This window comes from Alosa pseudoharengus, unplaced genomic scaffold (genome assembly GCF_046254945.1).
Source record: "Alosa pseudoharengus isolate Yale_2024_CS ecotype anadromous, Long Island Sound unplaced genomic scaffold, YU_APseudo_1.1 YU_APseudo_1.1_scf_21, whole genome shotgun sequence".
Lineage (NCBI taxonomy): Eukaryota > Metazoa > Chordata > Actinopteri > Clupeiformes > Clupeidae > Alosa > Alosa pseudoharengus.
In genome coordinates, this window is record NW_027468674.1 from 12790811 (window position 1) to 12814105 (window position 23295).

The window sequence follows — 23295 nt, forward strand, 5'->3', positions numbered from 1 at the left end:
GCGTGGGTCCATTACCACGGCAACTCCCATGGGGGAGACGGGGGTTTAACCCACTTCCCGTTCAATGAGATTCAAATTGCTTTGATTTGTTCACAACTCACTGGTTCACTCTTCCGGCTGGCGCTGGAGTAGAAGGCATCAGCAAGTCACCGCAGACAGACTGCTTTACAGACACTGAGACATTAAAACAAGCACACAGAGAGACATGCTAATAGACACACACACACGCACACACACACACACTGTGAGTCACTGCTAGACCTAAAAAGACTGATGCCATATCACAGACTGACGTCGGATAAAAGGATGCATTGTGAAACACTCAGCCATTGTACCTTGAAATAAATGCACGCGCACACACACAAACACACACAGTATCAGTCAAAATGCTATATGTGGACTAGCAGACACATTAGGTCTACTTGGCATGCACATTCACCTTTTAAAACAGACAGCTCTCCTTACAAATGGATCCAAAGACAGACAGACAGACAGACAGACAGACAGACACACACACACACACACAAAAACCCACTTTCAGTACAAATTCCGCTCCTTAATTTGTGTGTCCCCTCTCCAAAACGGTGCCATCACCCTGACCTCCCCATGGGTGCTGTACACTGGCCAGTCATGCCCTGCCACTCAAAAGAATAGGGCAATCCCCAGTCGACCACATCGCCGCCCATTAATACATATTCATGCCCATGCGAAAATGCCCACGACCTCAAAGCAATGGGGGCAGAAGCGGGGCAATTAATTCGTGCCATGAACGCACTGAAGATTTATGAGGGAAGGAGGCGGATGCGGAGAGGAGGAGAACGAGGAGAGAGAGAGAGAAAGAAATTAGGAGAGAGAGAAGTGTATGGGAGAGAGAGAGAGAGAGAGAGAGGGAGGGAGGGAGGGAGAGAGGTTAGGAAGAAAGGGAAAGAGGGAGAGGAGGAACAAGCAGAGAGAAAGAGAAGAAAAAGAGAAAAAAGGGGAGCGAGAGAGAGGGGAAGAGGCAAGAAGGGAGGGAAAAAAGGAGTGAGAGAGAAAGAGAGAAAGAAAGAGAGAGGGAGAAAGAGAGAGAGAGAGAAAGAGACAGAGAGAAAGAGAGACAGAAAGACAGAGAGAGAGAGAGAGAGAGAGGGAGAGACCGAAAGACAGAGAGAGAGAGAGAGCACGAGCGAGAGAGGACTCATTAATTCAGAAAGCATTTTCCCATTCATTAATCCCCTGGCTGCTCGACTCGCTCGGAGCCCTGGCATCGTTAGCCTGACACTGCCACTAGCACCGCCGAATAGTCCCCACAGCTGGCGCGCAACAAGCGTGCACCCAGAGGCTGTTGATCAGACACATACACACACACACACACACGCACGCACGCACGCACGCACGCACGCACGCACGCACGCACACGCACACGCGCACGCGCACGCACACGCACACGCACACGCACACGCACACGCACACACACACACACACTTATGGATACACAAAAATACAGACACATCACAATCACACCAGAAAGCAAATGTCTGTCTGCCTGCCTGTCTGCGATAAAAAATATACATAGAAAGAGTGCATGTCTAAACAATTGTATCAATATTATTCTGAATCAGTCCATTTACAGGGCTAAAGGTTCAGCAGATAAAGGGTCTGTGCTGAAGTTATCATAAATGTGCAATGCATAATATAATGTGTAATATATATATATATATATTAGGGGTGTAACGGTTCATGTATTCGTATTGAACCGAAACGGTACGGGCGTCACGGTTCGGTGCATGAATTTACACGGAGAATACACAGTATAAAAATACATAAAACTCGTGTGCGGATTAATTAATGTCATGCGCAATTACTGTTAAGTAGCGAGAGTTACGGGAGTTCTTTAGCGACACCTAACGCTAATCTGTAGCCTTGCCTTAGCTCTGAAGCTCTGATTGGCGCCTATGTTTTTTTTTGTCAGGTCGTCGGTCGAGTCCGTCAGTCATTAGCAGCACTAAGGTTAGACCCACAAGAGTTAGAGGATCCGCTGGTCTCTTTAAGATCGCAAGTTTGAGAACTTCAGTTACAGTAACGTTAGTACAGGCGAAAGAGTGGTGGATAATATGAAACTGTGTGTCGGCGTTGTTCAGCAGGGTATGTGAGTGGAAAAAATGCTACACATATTCGAAGTCATCACCCAGATGATGTAGGCTACCAATCACTGAAACGAGGGAAAAAAACTTCGCCTGCCCTTCAGTAGCCTTTGGATACACATACAAATAGGGCCAAAACCTATGGCTTAAATTAAATGATTTCGTAATGACAGAAAGCTATGTAAATCGCGTGGTAATTACCTTTATGTTGGGGTAACTTGTAACTTCTCACATGAGGAGCTGGTAGTGTTAAGTGCATAGACAGTAAAATAAAGTGACAACGCTAACCAGGCTAATAAACAAACCATGCTACGGTGAGTAAGGGCAAAGTCACGTGACTTCTAGTTGTAGTCTCTTTATGAAATTTATGAAAGCAATTTCATTTTTTAAAAAAAGGCAAAATAGTGTGATATTTTCACAGTTAGTAGGCTAGATTATTACTTTACACACAATAAAAAAAATATTGAGGCAAATTGTAGACCCTTCCATATACAACTAAACACAGATGTTGAAGGTCTTGCTTAAGTGGATTTTTAAAAATCATTTTTCTATGTAATTTGCACTTTCAGAAATAAGAGATGCTGTAGGCCTATTTTCAGTTTTATAGCTGATTGTCTTATTTTGTTTACAAGTTACAGATGGAGTAGTCTGGGTACTTATTGTACTGTTTAGCCTACATCTTACACACTTCAGGCTGTTGAAGATAGCTCAGGGAAGAGACTGTATGACACTAGGTGGTACAGCCTGAGACATGTACAAAATAAAATGCTTTCTGCATTTTTGTTTTGCTTTTCCCTCCATTGTACCGAACTCGTACCGAACCGTGATGTCCGAACCGAGGTATGAACCGAACCGTGACTTCTGTGTACCGTTACACCCCTAATATATATATATATATATATATATATATATATATATGTATTTTGGAATCTTAAACGGCTTGGCTTACACCTGAATTCAGGCACAGTGCCTGAGAACTTTTTAACTGAGGACTGTTCAAAGCTTATGGGCATAGCCGTAGCATAATTATGGCCATGCACACACTGTTGAACATGTGCCAAATGTGGAGGAGAGCATAACCCTCATGCACCGCAAGGTCAAAGCCATTATCTTGCAATGCTAGCGCAACCCAAATCCTCAAGTTAGGGCTGCTCGATCAATGGCAAAAAATCATAATCATTTCACATACAAACCACATCATTGGCAGAAGTTAAACGAATTTCCCAACCCCAACCAAGTTCCTCAAACAAAAGGGCAAAAATCTCAACAGCCCAAGATGGAACAGTCCAAGCTTGTATCTGAGTGGAAAATATGGTGTGCGTGTGCCTGTGTGTGTGTGTGTGTGTGTGTGTGTGTGTGTGTGTGTGTGTGTGTCTGTGTGTGTGTGTGTGTGTGTGAGTGAGTGTGAGAGAGAGAGAGAGAGTATGAGAGAGAGAGGGAAAGAAAGACAGTCCAAAACAGACAAAAAGAACTAAACTGAACTAAACAATCTCACTACTTCTTCGTCTTGTCCTTGGACGTGGACATTCCGAGAATACCAAGCGGAATAAGACGAACCAACACCCCCTTGTGTTTTCCACTGCTCTGCATCGTTACCACCCCCCCCCCCCTCCCTAGGCCGGCTCTGACCCAGTAGAGGTTCCACGTAACCTTCGGAAAGCGCCGTCAATAATTCACAACTCAATTACCAGCCTGAAGCCTCACGACTAAAGACAGTGAGTAAATATTACATGAGAGTGTCTTTTATATGCTCCGGACGTGCCAGAATGCTCTATCTCTCCCGCTCTCTGTGAGTGAGTGTGTGCGTGTGTGTGTGAGTGTGTGTGCGTTGAGAAAGATGGAGATCAGTGGATGGACATCACTTGAGGACACATATAGAATGAGCACACACAATGGAAAGTTTGGACATTGGACACACACAGACACACCTGCTTACACACACACACACACACACACACACACACACACACACACACACACACACACACACACACACACACACACACACACACAGGGCTGTGCGGGCAGTGGATGCAATTCTACAACTGTCAGGAGCTACACTGTATGTGGAATTCTGCAGGATTTGAGATTTCTTTTGACACGGCACTCATCAGAATCCCCACGGCAACAATATATCTGACAACAGTACAGTTTACTCCCCTATGACCCTCATGGAGGCAAAATTCCACAAACACCTGGCAGCACCAACAACTTAAACGATCTTGCTGACTGTCTGTTAAGAATTGCGTGATAAATGACAATAAAAAGCTTTTCAGCAGGAGAGCTGGCGCTATTTATTTCACATTTCTAAATATTCTCCTCTGGATTTGTGACGTAGAGAGAAAGCACAGACGTTCGTCTTCGCAAAGTATCCAGAAACAGAAAAAAAACACAAAGAAACTCTATTTCTTGTGCATGCACACACACACGTACACACGTACACACACGTACACACACGTACACACACACACACTATATCCTGAAACCAATGCAATGACTTCAAACAAGTCTTTACTGGGTGACATACAAAATTGCAAAGAAAATGCACTTCAAAAGAAGCAATTTGGATTTGAAATTCCCTCATCTAAAATCATGTATGAAAATAAATTCCTAATCTCATGTTAAGAGTGTGTTTGTGTGTGTGTGTGTGTTGGTGTAAATCTGTGTATGTGTGTGTGTGTGTGTGTGTGTATGTGTGTGTGTGTGTAAATCCATTAGCTCCAGCAGACCGGAAGCCAATGCTCTTTAATTAAGGCAGCTGTCAGGCACAACATCACTTAACTCTCCCTGAAATCAATGGCCATAAGACAGAAACACAAAGTGTGTGTGTGTGTGTGTGTGTGTGTGTGTGTGTGTGTGTGTGTGTGTGTGTGTGTGTGTGTGTGTGTGACAATGAGTAAAAGGGAGAAAACTGTTTCTTTCTGTGTGTGAGGTGTGAGAGTGTGTTTCTTCTTTGTGTCTAAAAGGTAGAGAGACACAGAGTGACAGACAATGATAGAGTTATAAACAGGAAATGTGGTGGGAACATATGAAAGAGAAAGGAAAACAGACAGAGAGACAGACAGAGAGACAGACAGAGAGAGAGACAGAGAGAGAGACAGAGAGACAGACAGACAGACAGAGAGACAGACACACAGATAAGGGGTGCACCAATCCGATATTAAGATCGGATATCGGCCCAGATGTTGACAAAATAGCTGGCTCGGGATCGGAAAATTGAGCAGATCCATGGTAGCCTGCTATCACCAGGCCAAGCTCAATCTTTTAAGATTAAACATTAGTCTGGGGAGTCTGCTCTGTATTTTCTACTGCACAAGAGGCGTGATCAACAGCCATAGTTCAAATGACTCTGTGGGCAATTCGATAGTCCTTCAACCAATCAGACCAACGATCCAGGTGCGCCAGGTGGATAAGCCAGTTTGTGATTGGTCCCCACAGACTTGTAATGGAAGTAGGATAGAAAAAAATGGAGGTTTCCAGCCTGAGCTGCAGGGCGAAATCAAATAGCTGGCAGATCGGACTGGGTCTAGATCCATGGGCCGATCCATTTACTTTCATTTCTTGGACTGAGTCGTGGCGTGCACAATCTCTTCCTCATGGTGAGGTATACAATTTATTAATTCAACAATGGTATCGGATTGTATCGGATATTGACCGATACAGAAATCCCAGGCATCGGTATCAAGACTGATAAAGACGGATCGGTGCATCCCTAACACAGATGTCTGTTTGAAAGACAGACAGACACAAAGAGATTAACAAGTTATATTTGAAAGAATCACAAGAAACAAAGTAAAGACCGATAGATTTCAATAAGTTCAGTCAGAGTCATCAAATAAATTAATTTACAGTGTCTCAAATATGTGCATCTGGGATGCAGAAGCTAACAAACGCGCACATGCACACAATGTTACTGTGCAATTGTGCTAGTTTGACCCACTTTCACTTTCCCAAACTCATCCTTATTGAATTTGAATGGTGCCACCAACTCCTTCTCACTTCTTCAGATACTACATTGTCCCTTTTATCACACTGAAGACTCACTTAAACAAACACATAGAGACAAACAGGAAATAGTTTCCCTCCTCCGCATTAAAATGGTCCCTTTTCCACAAAGTCTGGTCACTGCGCTTGATGTGGGAGGTGTAAGAGAAAGGACAGAGTAAAAAGAGAGGAGAGAGAGAGAGAGAGGGAGAGAGAAGAGAAGAGAAGAGAGAGAGAGAGAGAACGTGGAAGAAAATGACCCAGACCTTCCAGCTCCCTCCAGTTCTATAAAACCTCACCTGTTTCGGATTCAAGGTCCGTGCCTTTTTGATAAATGGGTAGTACATCTGCCTTAGTTGCCCCCCTACACACACACACACACACACACACACACAACCATCTTGGGAGTGTCTGGGTCCTTCACAGCCCATTAGCCTGTCCACTTCTCTCTGAAGGTCGACAGTGTGTGTGTGTGTGTGTGTGTATTTTGGGGGGTGGGTGGCCCATCGCTGATAAAACCAACACCTGCCAAGTCCTGGGCAAAAGAGAACCCAGCAAAAGTCATTAATGGTCCATCACTTCACATTCCACACACACACACACACACACACACACACACACACACACCTTCCTTCCACAAGTCAACACACACCTTCATTTTGCACCAGGTTTTGTGTCTGCATCACAAAATAAATTTAAATAGAATGTCACACACGCCTTCAAACGAGTCATGAATAAAAGATACAGACAGTAAAAAACGCATGCATTAAAATATATTGCAGATTGCTCATGCATTAATGTACAAATAAAAAGATAAACAACAGACACTTCACGCACTTAGGTGTCATTTCTCAGCTACGTTTTGCTCAGTGAAGATTTAGAGTAATGTACTGCATAACCCTTAAAGGTGTAGGTTTTTGAACATTCTAAGTTCCGCAACAATTGAAGGTTCTAAAATTCTATGTTGAATTCAATGAACCCAAATATTCTTTAGAACGTTCATTTCCCAACATTCCCGTCACACCGGTGTGCCGGTACTCCTTTAAGGGATAAATATGCAGACAGAAAGGCCATAAATATCAACATATAGCCTACTCAACATACACAACATGGACTGCACAGGGTGAGAAGAGAGAAAGCAATGCTCACTGACTGCCTTTTCAAAAACGGGTTAAATACTCTTTTGATCCCGTGAGGGAAATTTGGTCTCTGCATTTATCCCAATCCATGAATTAGTGCAACACACTCAGCACACAGTGAAGTGAAGCACACACTAATCCCGGCGCAGTGAGCTGCCTGCAACAACAGTGGCACTTGGGGAGCAGTGAGGGGTTAGGTGCCTTGCTCAAGGGCACTTCAGCCGTTCCTACTGGTCGGGGTTCGAACCGGCAACCCTCCGGTTACAAGTTCGAAGTGCTAACCAGTAGGCCACAGCTGCCCAAAGGCCTTCTAGCAGAAGGGCATGGCAAGGCTAGTTTATTTACATAGTCCTCTTCCATTGAAACACAAAGGCAATTTAAAGCTGCCTTTGACAAACTTGAGATGCTACTGCAGCTCTGTAGGCTCTGACTAATCCTGTCTGGCTAGGAGTCAAGCTTACTGTTGACAATGTTAGCATGCTGTACAGCACATCAGAAAAATAGCATTCGTAATGGATAGCACAGACTAAGGGTTTCATCAACTAGTCATGCTCTGAGGAAGGCAGTAATGCCAAAACGTGTATGTATGTTTTAAAAAGAATAGCCGTGTAAGATTAAAGGCTTTTTATACGTATAAACCGTGCCTCAGATTTTCTTTTTAGAGCATTTTTCAACTTTTTGGATCCCTAAACTGAAGAGCACCAGAGGAACAGCCAGTCATATCCTTGCAGCACTCCTGGCAAAATGATTTCACTCAGCCAAAGACACCGGTCGGTGCTGTAGGCAGCAGTCAACTAGTCATGGACAAAAAATTGGTAACAAGGCTAAATCGGCTAGACACCCCTATGTATGCTAGTGCTTCACCAAAAGTGAGACCTGTACCACTGTGACATGGAAGTTGTGTACTGCAGTCTTAAAGTAATAAGAACACGTCTGCTATGAATCGATAACACATTACTTGAAGGTATCTACATACCTACACTGTCATGACACATGAAGCCTAACCCTAACTCTAACCCTAACTTGTCACAAAAACCGAATGACACTTAATGACAGAAGCGTTATGTCATAAACGTTTAAGACTTGTTTATAATGTTTATGACACGTTCATGACAGTGTCATGTCACTCTTATGTAGATACCTTCAAGTAAAGTGTAACTGGATAAATATCTAGAGATGAAACACTCACTGCCAACAGCTAGCACTAGCAGTACTGTCAGCAGCAGCACTGCACTGGTACATGGTGAATATGCATAACAGAATGCATGATATAATTACTAATAGAATGCATAACTAATAGAATGCAAACTGCGATGATGTTACTGAAGAGAGACACCACATATCATGCTGAATGCAAACTTAAAATGCCATCCAGACACCAAAGATGTCATATTAATTCATATCATTTACACACGGTTATCATAATGAATAGATGATTATGTCTAATGTGGGCAAGTGAGCCCTACTCATTTCCTGATTAGAGGACTCACAGCAGAGCAAAGGTATGTGATAGATATGGTGGCCACTAAGGAGGCCTTCTCCTCTGTGATGAGGGAGCCCCCCCCCCCCACACACACACACACACACACACACACCGCCACCCTGGTAAGAGCCCATCAGGCCAGATCAGGGTCAGAGCTGAGGCTACCCCACTGCTCCAGGATCAGCTGAATAAGTTATGAATATTAAATTCTCCCTGCAGAGCTGCCCTGTTTAACAGAAGAAAAGAAAGAGAGAGAGAGAGAGAGAGAGAAATAGAGAGAGTTAGAAAGAAAAGGAGGGAGAGAAAGAGAGTGAAAGAGTGAAAGAGGGGAGAGAGAAGAGGAGAGAGCGAGAGAGAGAAAAAAGAAAGAGAAAGAGAGCGAGAGAGAGAAGAGAGGAGAGACAGGGGAACAAAAGCCCATCTCTCCACAGAGGTGCTTGGTTGGCACAAACACACATTAATATTTAATGATAAACTCCGATTAAGGCCTATTCTCACACTTTCGCTCTCAAGTTCTCTTTCTCTCTCTCTCTCTTCCACTCTCCCATACAATTACCTTTTCTCTTTCCTGTTGGACTATATTCAGTCTCTCACTTGCTTTCTTCCCTCTTCCCCACCCCCCAGCTCCCCCCACCCACACACCCACACACACACACACACACACACCTCCACCTCCGTTTCAATGCACTGGGCACCACCTTTTTAATCTCCGCCCCGGAGGCAATCATGCCTGTCGGCAGGCCAGAGACTCATTCACGGGTACCAGCAAATTAACCAAACATGACAGGACCGGAGAGAGAGGAGGGAGGGACGGAGGAGTGAGAGAAAGAGAGAGAGAGAGAGTAAGAGAGAGAGAGAGAGAGAGAGAGAAAGAGAGAAAGAAAGAGGAGATGCACTTAGCTGGAGTAAAATCCAAGGCACAGGATCCAAATACTTCATGAACATGATTTTCGGCTTCAGCTCTTAGATCCAGAGAACAATTTTGATTCCTTATTTCTGGCTCATGTCTTGGTCTATTTCTATCCCACTAGTGTTAGGGCATAACCAGCTCTTCCAGGGCATCTCAGTGCCTTTGGCTGAACAGTCAGTGGTCATCTGTGATGTCATGTGAAGACCCTGAGTGAGAGTCTTGTGTTCAGGAGGTCATGTGGGCTTATGAAGATGTACTGTAAGTGTATTTCTGCCACAGGCCACTTCCCTTCAGTTCCACAATGGAACCGAATCCAGAGTTCTCATTTTATGTCATTTTATTTTATTAAGCTTGTGCCAAATGCCAGCCTGATTGATTTCTCTGTTAGAGATGTTCACGTTGTCAAGCCAAACTGAAACAGCATCGAGGGCAAAAAGTTCTCAGGTTGCCTTGGATACTTCTACCACAGGTAAAACACACATATGTCCTGTCTGTGTGTGCACGCACGCACGCACACACACACACACACACAGACAGACACACACACACACACACACAACACACACACACACACACACACACACACACAACACACAACACACAACACACAACACACAACACACAACACACACACACACACACACACACACACACACACTAAAGGACCATGTGTGAGAGGAACGCAGAGACTGATTGTAAATACCACAAATGTCCTCGTACAAGAAAAGGAAACATAAATCGTTTATTTGAAACAGAAACATCCGGTGAACAGGATAGGAGGTGATTCATTTGTAACGGACGTTGAGATGGACCCTTATGACGTACGGCGGAGTCAAACAGACACACTCAACTGAAACATGACACACACTTTTTGTGCGTCTCACTGGAGGTGAGAGACAGACTTAACCACACACCTCCCACTGCAATCTCAATGCATCCTAATGACACTTGAGGCGGGGATCACATTAGCCAGCAGCAAGCGGCAAGCGGCAGCGGCAAGCGTAACACAACGCTCAGACCATAATAAGTTATATCTCGTTCCTATGGTAACACAAACGGTTTGCCTTAAATACGCTTGCATTGCGCTTTGAAAGTTGAACCAAGTTCAACGCTCAGCTTCTTCAACGCTAGTGTTACGCCAGCGTTGCCACCGTTCCGCTGCCGAACCATAGAGAACAATAGGGAACCTGCCGCTTGCCGCTGGCTAATGTGATCCCCGCTAAGGTGGTGGCAACACTGGCGTAACGCTGGCGTTGAACAAGCTGAGCGTTGAACTTGGTTCAACTTTCAAAGCGCAACGTCAGCGTATTCAATTGACAAACCGTTTGTGTTGCTTAGGAACAAGATAAAACTTATTATGGTCTGAGCGTTGCGTTACATTTGCCGTTGGCTAATGTGATCCCGGCCTTAGGGTCAGGCTACTATGGAAATGCAAGTGAAGAGAAACATTCTCAGAGCCTCGTTAAGACGTTGACACAACAGCGCATCTTAATTGAGATTGAGAGAGGGTCTGGAAAGGGTTCATTGACTTACAATTTCCAGGAGCATAACCAGCAGCGAGATTAAACTTAAATTGGTGTATTAAACTCTTACCAAATTGTTTTTAGAAGTGCAGCAATTTTGTAAACGGAGGTTTTAAATGCAGTTGTTCACTCAATTCCAAAGAAAATACAAGTCCATATCTGTTTAACCCTGTCACCATTGGCAATTGGTTGTTTTGAATGCACTGCTCTATCTGTCATCATATAAAGCCCGCCCCATGCCGGATTAGCCAGGTTCTTCTGGGTTTTAGTTTTATATTTCTATTTATGCACTCTGGCACACTCCTGCTTTCAGTTAAGCTTTTGGTATAGCCTGGACCGTAAGCTCCTCAAATGACCACTCCAATGCTTCCCTTTGACTAACTAAGACTATATATAGTCCTTGAGATTGACAGGCTGGCGTGGTAGTTGGGTGATTAGTGGGCTGTTAAGAGGTGTGGCGGCGAAGGTGCTCTTGTTAATGTGAGATGCGTCACAGCTGGTGGGAACCTGCGAGGGGGGCAGAGCTGCAGCACCTTAAGGGCACACATTCCTCGCCATGATCCTGACAAGTCACCACGGAGATGGAGGAGAGAGAGGGGGGGGGGAGAGGGTGAAGAGAGAAGGAAGGAAAGAAAGAAAGAAAGAAAGAAAGAAAGAAAGATCTTTACTGAGCCCTCAGGTCATAGCCTGAGAGAGGAGTGGCTGAACTCAAATAGTCTTTCATGTGTTCACACTTCAGGCTATATAAATTGCCCTCTCTAAAAATCATGCGCACACACCCCTGGCTATATAAATGGCCCTCTCTAAAAATCTTGCGCACACACCTCGATCTTCCTTCCACTTCTGCAAGTCAATTCACCCACTCAAAGTCTCTCTCTCTCCGCTCTATTCCTCTATCTCTCTCTGTTTCTATTCCTCCATATCTTTCTCTCCCTCTCTCTCTGTCTCTATTCTCCATCTCTTTTTCTCTCTCCTCCATCTCTCTCTATTCCTCCATCCATCTCCCTCTCTCTCTAGTTTCCCATGCAGTGAACATCTGTTCAGTGGCTCCGAGGCTCCAGTGATAATCACACACACACACACACACAAAAACAAACTGCCGTCATGTCCCAGCAGTCAAACGCCACGTTCACACCAGCAAACCCACGGGACGAGAGGAAGGAGGAACAGAGGATCACAAGCAGAGACAGGAAGATATGCTAAAAGAGGGGGGAGGAGGAGGAGGAAGAGGAGGAGGAAGAAGAAGGAGAGACATGCACAGGAGAGAGAAGGGCTCCCCACAAGGTGAGATGTAGGTATGGAGTAAGCAATGCATTTACAACTCCATGCAATCAATAGCCGGCGTTCTGTACAAAACTCCAAAGCTGACGATACACAGGTCGATCTTTTGAACAATGTCGCTGGACAATGTTGCTAAGTGATGTTGTTTGGGCACTTTCCAATGGAAAACTGGGCTACAGATTTTAGTTTGGAGATAAAAGTAGCTAAAAGCGGCACCTAAGTCTGGGAGTTTGGGAGGGCTTAGAAGTAGTTGAGAGGATGCCTAACTTACTAAGACCAACTCACAAACGATCATAATGCAACAGTTTGTATCATTCTACGTAATGCTTTGAAACGCACACGCACAATCACTTACACAAAATCTCAATCACAAAGGAATAATTGTGCAGCTTGGGATGCAATAATCCCACCAACGATAACCATTCGTTGACCAAATGTAAACTAAATGTAACATTTTAATTCAAATAAAAATAAATAATTTCTTGTCCATGCAAACATGTAATCATACAGATCCATTTAAAAAATGTTAATCCGTATATTCTGTTACCATTCCATTTAGAAGCCAGTCTTGTTTATCTCTTATTTATCGCTTACCCTTTGCAGAAGTCATTTAGCACATGCCTTCTCTCCAGCACAGATCTGTCACTCATCAGTCAATCACCATGGTCACTGTAAGCAAGGCGTGTGCATGAGAAATGACAGGAACCATAGCAACAGAGCTCCCATCTTATGAGTTGTCATTTTCCTTACTAAAGGTTGGTCAAAGCAGCTTTAAGAATAAGTTTTAATGGAAAACTCTTAGTTAGACATGTTTAGTGTAATTTAGGGGGGGTGGGTGGGGGCATTTACAAAATGTGGTTACACTTTACTTGAAAGTGTCGACATAAGAGTGACATGACACTGTCATGAACGCGTCATAAACAAGTCATAAATGTTTATGACATAACGCTTCTGTTATTAAGTGACATTCGGTTTTTGTCATAACAAGTTAGGGTTAGGTTTAGGTGTTGGTTTAGGTTTAGGGTTAGAGTTAGAGGATTACGGTTCGGGTTAGGTTTCATGTGTCATGACAGTGTCATGTGTTCACGACAGTGTCATGTCACTCTTATGTCGATACTGTCAAGTAAAGTGTTACCATGCTTGTGAATATGGGCCCAAATGTACAAAACTGAAATTTTCTTCAGCGGTCAATAGAAAGATCAGTGTGTTCCCTGGGTTGGAAACCCACGACCTTGGTCTTGTTAGCGCCTTGGCCCACCAGTTCAGCTACAGGACCTCTTCTGAATGACCGCACAAGCGAATGTCTGGCTGGCTGTCTGTCTGTCTGTCTGTCTGTCTCTCTTGGTTTGGTGCTTGACCACAGATTGGCAGTGGGAGAAAGGTGCCCTTGCTGGGCAGTGTCTCATTACCGTCCACTCACGAGCAGGAGGGAGAGAGAAAACCAATTAACCCACTGGACCTAACAGCTGGAGAGGAGAGGAGAGGAGAGGAGGAGAGAGAGAGAGAAAGAAAGAGAGAGAAAGGGGAGAAAAGGAAAAATCAAACCCCTCTTCTAAACAGAACCCAGAATGGTGGTGCTGCTGACAACTATCTGAAAAACAACTCTTGATTGTAGAGAGCATCCTGATTCTCCCATGAGTGAGAAAAGCCCCCCTTACCGTATGAGAGCACAGCCTTTCATTTCATCTAGAGGCCAAAGGCCAGCACTATATAAAGTCATCACGTAAGAGTGGCAGACTCGGTCTCAGGTTAATGACTGAGGGTACTGACTGCCAAGAGGAGAGAGAGAGAGAGCACACATACAGTCATGCATTTCCCCCTCACTCACACACACCCTTTCATGCACACACACACCCTTTCATGCACACACACACACACACACACACACACACACACACACACACACACACACACATTGCAGTACTGTATGATACATGATGTTCTGTCTTTGGTTTCTTTCCTTCACATACTACTAACTACCTGTACAATTATAAATACGTTGACAATACAAAGTGCCATTTTGCCATGCCAATAAAGTTCTATTGAATTGAATTGAATTGAATTGAATTGAATTGAATTGAATTGAATTGAATTGAATTGAATTGAATTGAATTGAATTGAATTGAATTGAATTGAATTGAATTGAATTGAATTGAATGATTGTAGAGAGAAAGAAAGAAAGAAAGAAAGAAAGATGAGCTGAGATGGACACAGATGGTCTGTACTGATGCTAGCATGTGATCTATCAAAGGCTCATCAAACACGCAGGCTAATTGCCATGACGACGGAGGTGCTGTGATTCTGTAGCTGACCCAGCGGACTTTAATGAGGCACACTCCAGTGCCAAGATGGAGGGGAGGGGTAGTGGTGCAGAGGAGGAGTTGGAGGTGGTGTATGTGGGGGGAGTTGGAGGTGGTGCATGTGGGGAGGTGGTGTATGTGGGGGGGTGGAGGTGGTGTATGTGGGGAGGTGGTGTATGTGGGGAGGTGGAGGTGGTGTATGTGGGGAGGTGGTGTATGTGGGGAGGTGGAGGTGGTGCATGTGGGGAGGTGGTGCATGTGGGGAGGTGGTGTATGTGGGGGGAGGTGGAGGTGGTGTATGTGGGGGGAGTTGGAGGTGGTGCATGTGGGTGGAGGTGGTGCATGTGGGTGGAGGTGGAGGTGGTGTATGTGGGTGGAGGTGGAGGTGGTGTATGTGGGGGGAGGTTGAGGTGGTCTATGTGGGGGGAGTTGGAGGTGGTGCATGTGGGGAGGTGGTGTATGTGGGGGGAGGTGGAGGTGGTGTATGTGGGGGGAGTTGGAGGTGGTGCATGTGGGTGGAGGTGGTGCATGTGGGTGGAGGTGGAGGTGGTGTATGTGGGTGGAGGTGGAGGTGGTGTATGTGGGGGGAGGTTGAGGTGGTCTATGTGGGGGGAGGTGGAGGTGGTGCATGTGGGGAGGTGGTGTATGTGGGGAGTTGGAGGTGGTGCATGTGGGTGGAGGTGGTGCATGTGGGTGGAGGTGGAGGTGGTGTATGTGGGTGGAGGTGGTGTATGTGGGTGGAGGTGGAGGTGGTGTATGTGGGGGAGGTTGAGGTGGTCTATGTGGGGGGAGGTGGAGGTGGAGGTGGTGCATGTGGGGAGGTGGTGTATGTGGGGAGTTGGAGGTGGTGCATGTGGGGAGGTGGTGTATGTGGGGAGTTGGAGGTGGTGCATGTGGGGAGGTGGAGGTGGTGCATGTGGGGAGGTGGTGTATGTGGGGAGGTGGAGGTGGTGCATGGGGGGAGGTGGAGGTGGTGTATGTGGGGGGAGGTGGAGGTGGTGTATGTGGGGGGAGGTGGAGGTGGTGCATGTGGGTGGAGGTGGTGCATGTGGGTGGAGGTGGAGGTGGTGTATGTGGGTGGAGGTGGTGTATGTGGATGGAGGTGGAGGTGGTGTATGTGGGGGGAGGTTGAGGTGGTCTATGTGGGGGGAGGTGGAGGTGGAGGTGGTGTATGTGGGGGGGGGGGGAGTTGGAGGTGGTCTATGTGGGGGCAGGTGGAGGTGGTGCAGTGGGGCAGGGGGAGTTGGAGGTGGTGTATGCTACGCCTGAATTATTTAGCCCCGATTTCTGCCACTGTATCCACACGCAATCTCTCAATGTCCTTCTCTCTCCCTCACATACACTACTCACAACTTTTTTTTTCTTTCTTTCTCTATTCTGTTTCTCTTTTTCACCATTTCCTTACATCCACCTAACTTCTATTTCCTCCCTTTTCTTTCACCTTACTTCTTACACCTTTTACCATTTCCCCCTTCTCTCTCTCTCTCTCTCTCTCTCTCTCTCTCTCTCTCTCTCTCTCTCTCTCTCTCTCTCTCTCTCTCTCTCTCTCTCTCTCTCTCTCTCTCTCTCTCTCTCATTCCCCCTTCCATTCCAGATTCTTCTATTTCTTTCAGATGGCCTTTTACACACTCACATTTTCTGCCCTTTTCTCTCTCTCTCTTCATCTTCATTTCACTCTCTCCATCCCTTCTTCCTCTCTCTCTCTCTCTCTCTCTCTCTCTCTCTCTCTCTCTCTGTCCAACACCTCTCTCTCTTTCTTATTAATGTGGTTAATGAAGTCATGGCATTTCCCAGTGTTTGAGAGGTGTAGGTGGTTGACTGTGTGAGATGGGAAATGATGGGTAAATGATTAAAGCATAATAGGGAAAAAAATATGTATTGTGTGATTCGTGATGAGCCTGTACGAGCATTGTTGATTGGCATTTTAACACTTTGGGGGTTTTACTGTTGCAAATCACACAAGGTATTTAGACAGAGCTCTAAAGGCCAATTTACAGTTCAGGCGACAAGTGTTGCTCGATAAAGTATGATGTAAAAGAGACAAAATGTGTGTCTGTTAGTGTGTTGAAACGGCACAGACATTGTTGCATGTTCTCATTGGATATCAACTCAAAGTTCTACTGGAGTTTGAGTTCTACTATGTTGCCGAGGTAACAATATGTGTCTGTTTCGTGTTGAGACCATAGTTGAGACGCAACACTAATGTCGCTGAAGTTGCTATAGAAACTAGTTGGTGTTCTATTTGACAATTTGACACTAGCGCTGGACTATGAAAGCCTACATCTCCGTGACATCCGTTGGCAACAATTTATTTTTAGTCGAGTGATACTTGTCGCCTGAAATTAAATTGACCTTTTAAAGCACCACAATGTTAGAATTTCCCTTTTCATCAATTCGACATACTGGGTACCAATTTAGTGCTGAGGAGGTACCGAATGTCAGAAACCAACGAAAAGGGTCGTGCTCCTACCCGCCACAACAACGCTACCCAGTGCAACTAGAGACCCTTCAGCCATGCATCAACAATGTATCAGACTCCATTCTCCATATTGTAAGACAGAGTAGCATCAAAACAAGTGTGGAGCCCTGCTTTTTAAGGTATCTTAAAAGACTGCAATTCTTTATTAAAGGTCTTTCTCTGTCACACACCCTTACCTTCCCTCTTGCTCTCAATGGCTCCTCTTACCTTCTACAGCTCTCAAGAGCCTCTCCTGCCATTCTCTCTCTCTCTCTTTCTTCCTGTCTCCCTCTCTCTCCCTCTCTCCCTCTCTCTCCCTCTCTCTCCCTCTCTCTCCCTCTCTCTCCCTCTCCCTCTCTCTCCCTCTCTCTCCCTCTCTCTCCCTCTCTCTCCCTCTCTCTGTCTGTGTTTCTCCGTCCCCACTGACGGCTCAGCTGGGAGAGGAGATCTGTCTCCCTGGGCAGGCACTCTCTCTTTGCCCATATTGGCTCCTGTTCACAGTCCTCACCTGATGCGGTACCCAAACCTCCCTGCCTGACTAACAAAGAGCCTTGACACTCTCTGCGGGGAAAAAACAACAACAACAACACACTGCCAGATGTTCTGGAACTTTCCGACTTTCACGCGCTCTCTCCCGTTCTACCCGACAGTGGTGGACAGCAGAGTAGTGCTGGGAGAGAGAGAAAAACAGAGAAAGAGAAACAGAGAGAAAGAGAAAGAGAGAGAGCGGGAGATTTTCTGAACCAATTCCCTATTGTCCTCTCCCACTCACTTCCTGTCCAGTCGGCATTGTCCAGTCAAATAAAGACTAGAGAAACCCCCCGAAATATAACTTATTACCGGTACCCGCTCAGGGCTAATCCCAGTAACGGGAACAAAATTTATGCTCAAAATGCTAATATGCCGCCTGCTCACCCACACAGGGCTGCATGGTTTCAGTGAGTCAAACCTGAACAGAAGAAAAACAAATATATAAATACACAAACAAACAAACAAACAAAGAGAATGATCTCTGACCTGACTAGACCAAACTATTCTTTGATTCAGTTTGAGCTCGAGGACCAGTATGTACATATTTTATCCACTCAGAAAAAGAGGAATTTTTCAGCCAACCTCACATTACAAGCTGAAACATACTACTGTATCTGACAAGCAGAGTTGGGGCAACTGGATCCTGTCAGAAGGTAGTTATGAGATGTGTCAACGGGCCAAAGTAAATATGTTGTAAACATATAGAAGCAAGGAAGAGAAAAGTAGAGACAGGAGAAAGGAGAGAGAGAGAGAGAGAGAGAGAGAGAGAGAGAGAGAGAGATTGATATTTTAAGACAGATGGTTGATATATTCAGATGTGGAGAAAAAAAAATTACTGAGTGTGCGCCAAGACTTAAATTACAGCATATAGTCAATGATTTATTCTCTGGCTTTAGCCTGAGCTAAAAGGCACTGCCATGCAGAAATGAATCCTGTAATTCAAACTTTCGCTTGTATTTGAGGTCAAAAGGGGAAATACCAGTATGTGAAGGCAGTTGAATTACAGGAGTATAGGGTGAGTGAGAGTGAGAGAGAGAGTGAGAGAGAGAGAGACAGAAAGAAAGAGAGTATGAAAGGAATGGAGCGAAGACCAACCTCTTTGGGCTGGTAGGATAGATTGTGAGCTAAGCTATCATTAGCGTAACTGGAGACCCCAGCAGAGGCAACCACACTTGCCTGAACAGTACAGACATAAAGGACAGATATTTGATATAAAAGGCTACTTTACTTAATGTTGTTTTGTCACTGTGGAAATGCATTAAGTGTGACCTGCTGTGACCTGGCTTCCGATGAAGATTGGCTTTAGGCTAACTCTGATACAATACTTAATAGTAATGGTCATTTATGTCCCTCATCTCCATAGTAGGGGATGCAGAGAGGGGGAGGGGCAGAGACCACAACATCTGGAAGAGTTAGTTCCTGAAATCAAATTATTGCTCATCTCGTCAGAGAGAGGGATGCTTTGAACTTGCCACTTAAAAAGTCATGACGACGGACCCACAGAGCATTCCACCAGGAACATGTGGCCGGTGTGGAAGAGACGGGAGGAGAAAAACACACGATCAGTGGGAGAGAGAAAAATGGAGAGAGAGATAGAAAGAGAGAAAGAGGGGAAAGAAGATGGATGGGAGAGAAAAAGGAGAAATCTACCCAAGAGGGGAGAGAGAGGGTGGAGGGAAAGGTGGATTGAGAGAGAGAGGAGGAGAGAGAGAGAGAGAGAGAGAGAGAGAGAGAGAAAGAAGTGGAGCTGGTGTGATTGATCGGTTATGCTCATGAGACTGAAAGGATGCTCTGACCTCCAACAGAGACACCTCCCCCTTCATCCAACACCCTGAGCAGAGGTGAGAGGAGGAGAGGGGAGAGAGGAGAAAGGAGAGAAGAGAGAGATAGAGATAGAGAGAGAGAAATGGATGGGGTAAACAACATGGAGAGAAATATGAGATGAAGTGAACGGAAGGTAGATGAAAAAAACAGTCTTATCAGTGGTTTAGCAAGAACAATCCACGACAATACAACCTATTTACATTAGAATCTGAAAGACACACAATGATAGGAAATGGGAAATGGGTTGTCTTGGGTATAAAGGCTGTAACTACGCAAGAGATGTGAGCACTGTGTGTAAAGAGCGAGTGAGTGATGAAAAAAGAGAGACAGAGATGAAGAGGAGGAGAGGGAGAAACTGAAAGAGAAAGATATAGAGAAGGAGGAAGAGAAAGAGAGGGGGATAAGGAGAAAGAGATATAGAAAGAGAATGAGAAGGATAAGAAGGAGAGATAGAGAAAGAGAAGGAGAATGAAAAAGAAACGCAGAAGGATAAGGAGAAAGAGGTAGAGAAAGAGAAGGATAAGGAGAAAGAGAATGATATAGAGAAGGATAAGGAGAAAGAGGTAGAGAAAGAGAAGGATAAGGACAAAGAGGAAGAGAAAGAGAAGGATAAGGAGAAAGAGAATGATATAGAGAAGGATAGGGAGAAAGAGGTAGAGAAAGAGAAGGATAAGGAGAAAGAGAAGGATATAGGGAAGGATATGGAGAAAGAAAAAGAGAAGGAGAAGGAGAAGGAGAGAGAGAAGGAGAAGGAGAAGCAGAGCATTAGTGCTGCACTGGCTTCTGGGTCGTCCCCATCCTATCCAGGCCATTATCACAGGCCTAGCGGCCACTGGGACAAGGGCAACTGGACAAGACAAATGACACGGATATGCTAGAGGAATGTGCAGCAATTGGCAGGCCACGCTGCCAACAACCACAAGGTCATGGGATCAACCGCCAGAGGACCAAGACAATTATAGACGCTGTACTGTAAGAGCTAGACATCCAGCATCACATTCAAACACCATGCAGGCTTTACAAAAATGCAGAGGAAGAAAAATAAAACATTGTTTTGGTATTCTGCTGTGCATGATGTGTAAGTGTTTGTTGAGCCCAGTTGCATATATATGCATAACAATGTTTTTAGTTAGTTAATTAGTTAGTTAGTTTGTTTGTTTACTGCCATGAACGCATGCATGTACAGTAATTGTCTATTTCAGAAGCAAAGAAATTGTCTCCATACACATGCAATTGGGTTTTTCTCTCGAGCCTTCTCTCTAGATTAAGCCCTAATCTGATCTAATCTGATATGGCCCAAGTCATGCTCTTCTGGCCCTAATCCTAATACACTTCTTTGCCCATACATAGAAAGAGACTGTCTGAGCCTGGTCTTGCTTAGTATTTCTTGTCCTAGGCTCCAAGCACCTAGGGCTACGCATTTAAACCTGCACTATGCAAGTTGTTTACCCTAATTTAACAGCTTCGAAGCCAACATGATGGTAAACAAATTTATGGGATCCAGCCTTGCAGTTTTCGGTCTTGTCGGCCTGGACACATCTTGCAAGAATCAATAAACACTACCTGCGGCGTGTTTCCCAAAACCATGGTTGCAATGCAATCCATAACATGGTTGCGATGCAATTTCCAACTAAGTTGCTATCTGGTTAACAACTATGGTTTTGGGAAATGCACCCCTGGTCAGTTGATACAGCTCTTTGGAAATATTTTTTTTTTGTTGTTGTTGCTAGTCCTTCAGCTCCAAAACAAAAGCACATGCAGCGTGTACATGTCGAAGGATGTGAGAAGTATTTACAACGACAAGGTGAAATATAAATATTTCGAGACTCTAGGGGGAGCTCTAGAGGCGCCAGAAATACCCAAAACTACATTGGATGCCTTTAAATATTTTGTCCGTAATAGTGCAGCATCTCACCTTGACCACCTCGTGTCAGGCTCTGATCTTGCCCTGGGTTTCTACTCGGCGCTAACTGGGTTTCTGCCACACGGCCACGGTTCTGGCTGGCTATTATTGGCCGCGGCCCCAGGCCAGACTCCCCGGTGACCACCACCCCAGTATGGGACTACGGGAGGCAGGGGCCAGAAAGGTGGGCTCATTCATCAAGCCTTGTTGTGTGTCATGCATGTGGGTCGATGGCATGCTATGTTCTTGCTTGGTGGCGAGTATTGATCTTTTATTATTTCATAAGAACAAAGTGGTGTGTATTAAATGTACAACAAGGTTATGAGAAAATCCCAACTGCTTCACAACTTGCTCACAGTTTGGCACAAGGAGAAACAGAGATCAAAATATTTTATATTTAAACAAAAGATAAAGAAAAGAGTGAGAGGACTAGAACCTATTGTGTGTTTTTTTTGTTCATATTGTTTTGTTACCAATGCTCAGGTGAGAACAATCCACAACTATGAAACTCCCAACTGATCACAAATCTTACAGAACCACCAAGCCATCACATTGGGGTTGAAACTGCATGTTAATATTGTGTCTTGAGGCTTCTAACTGAATCAGTCTACCACTTCCTAATTCTTAAGACAGCAATACTGTTGAGATGCCCAAGGCTATCTGACTTTAATGGGAACGATTTCACACAGCCTTTCAAAAGAAATACCACCACACACCCAATCAATCTCTGTCTGTGTGTGTGCGTGTTGTGTGTGGGTGTGTGTGTATTGACACACACACACACACACACACACACACAATCTCTAGACCCCGTTTTTATAGGGCAGCAGTCGGCAATGGTACAGAGCCCTATACTGACAGGAATCTACAGACTTTGATGTGTCAAAACCAAATACAAACACACGCACCATCTCTATCCAAAACTGACACACACACACACACACACACACACACAGCTAAATCACCTCTCTTTCTTACACACACACACACCAAACTACACACACATACACACCCTTGTCTAAATCACACCCACCCACCCACACACACACACTCTGACATGTCTAACTGCGACTGTGCAGTGCAGACACATATCAAACGAAGCCTAACTGAACGGGACACGCTGAGCAGAATTAAAATACATCAAAGGCTTCGCCTGCTCCTTAATCTTTCTGAATTAGAGAGGTAGCACTGAGCCAGCCAGCCAGCCAGCCACTTAGCCAGCGACAGCCTACTACGCACTTGGCCCCGGCCGCATCACTTCCTGTGTCCACCTGGACGCGTTCCAGCTCGACAAAACTGCAGGCTCTCTCTCTCTCTGTCTTTTTCATGGCCGTTGTGGCAGGCCGGTACACGTTTGAGCTCACAGAAACAGCGAGTTTTTTCTTCTCCATTTTCATGTCCTCTGATAAAGGGCTCCCTTTCGGCTTCCTCTGACTGGTGTGTGTGTGTGTGTGTGTGTGTGTGTGCACGCGTGCGTGTATATGTGTGTATATGTGTGTGTGTGTGTGTGTGTGTGTGTGTGTGTGTGTGTGTGTGTGTGTGTGTGTGTGTGTGTGTGTGTGAGCGCGCGCGTGTGTATATGTGTGTGTGTGTGTGTGTGCTTGGATGGATAAAACGAAGCAAACATCAGACAGAGAAGTCCAGGCACTGCATCAGTTTTAAAGAGGAGAGAGTCTGCAATGGCAAATAACTCTCTCTGTGTATGTGTGTGTGTGTGTGTGTGTGTGTGGTGCTCCAAGCTGTTGGATCCTATAAGGTCATCCTCTGATCAGGTCTCCTGTACTCCTCGACTGAGCCGGAATCCTCATCTCCCACAGCTAGGGCTGGGATAAACGA

The 23295-nt window shown here is 45.1% G+C and overlaps 1 long non-coding RNA gene across 1 annotated transcript in view; it reads right to left on the minus strand.

Moving 5' to 3' along the window:
* Positions 1-23295, minus strand: part of LOC143138431 (uncharacterized) — a 91050-nt gene that overhangs the window by 44092 nt on the left and 23663 nt on the right. The window lies entirely within an intron of this gene.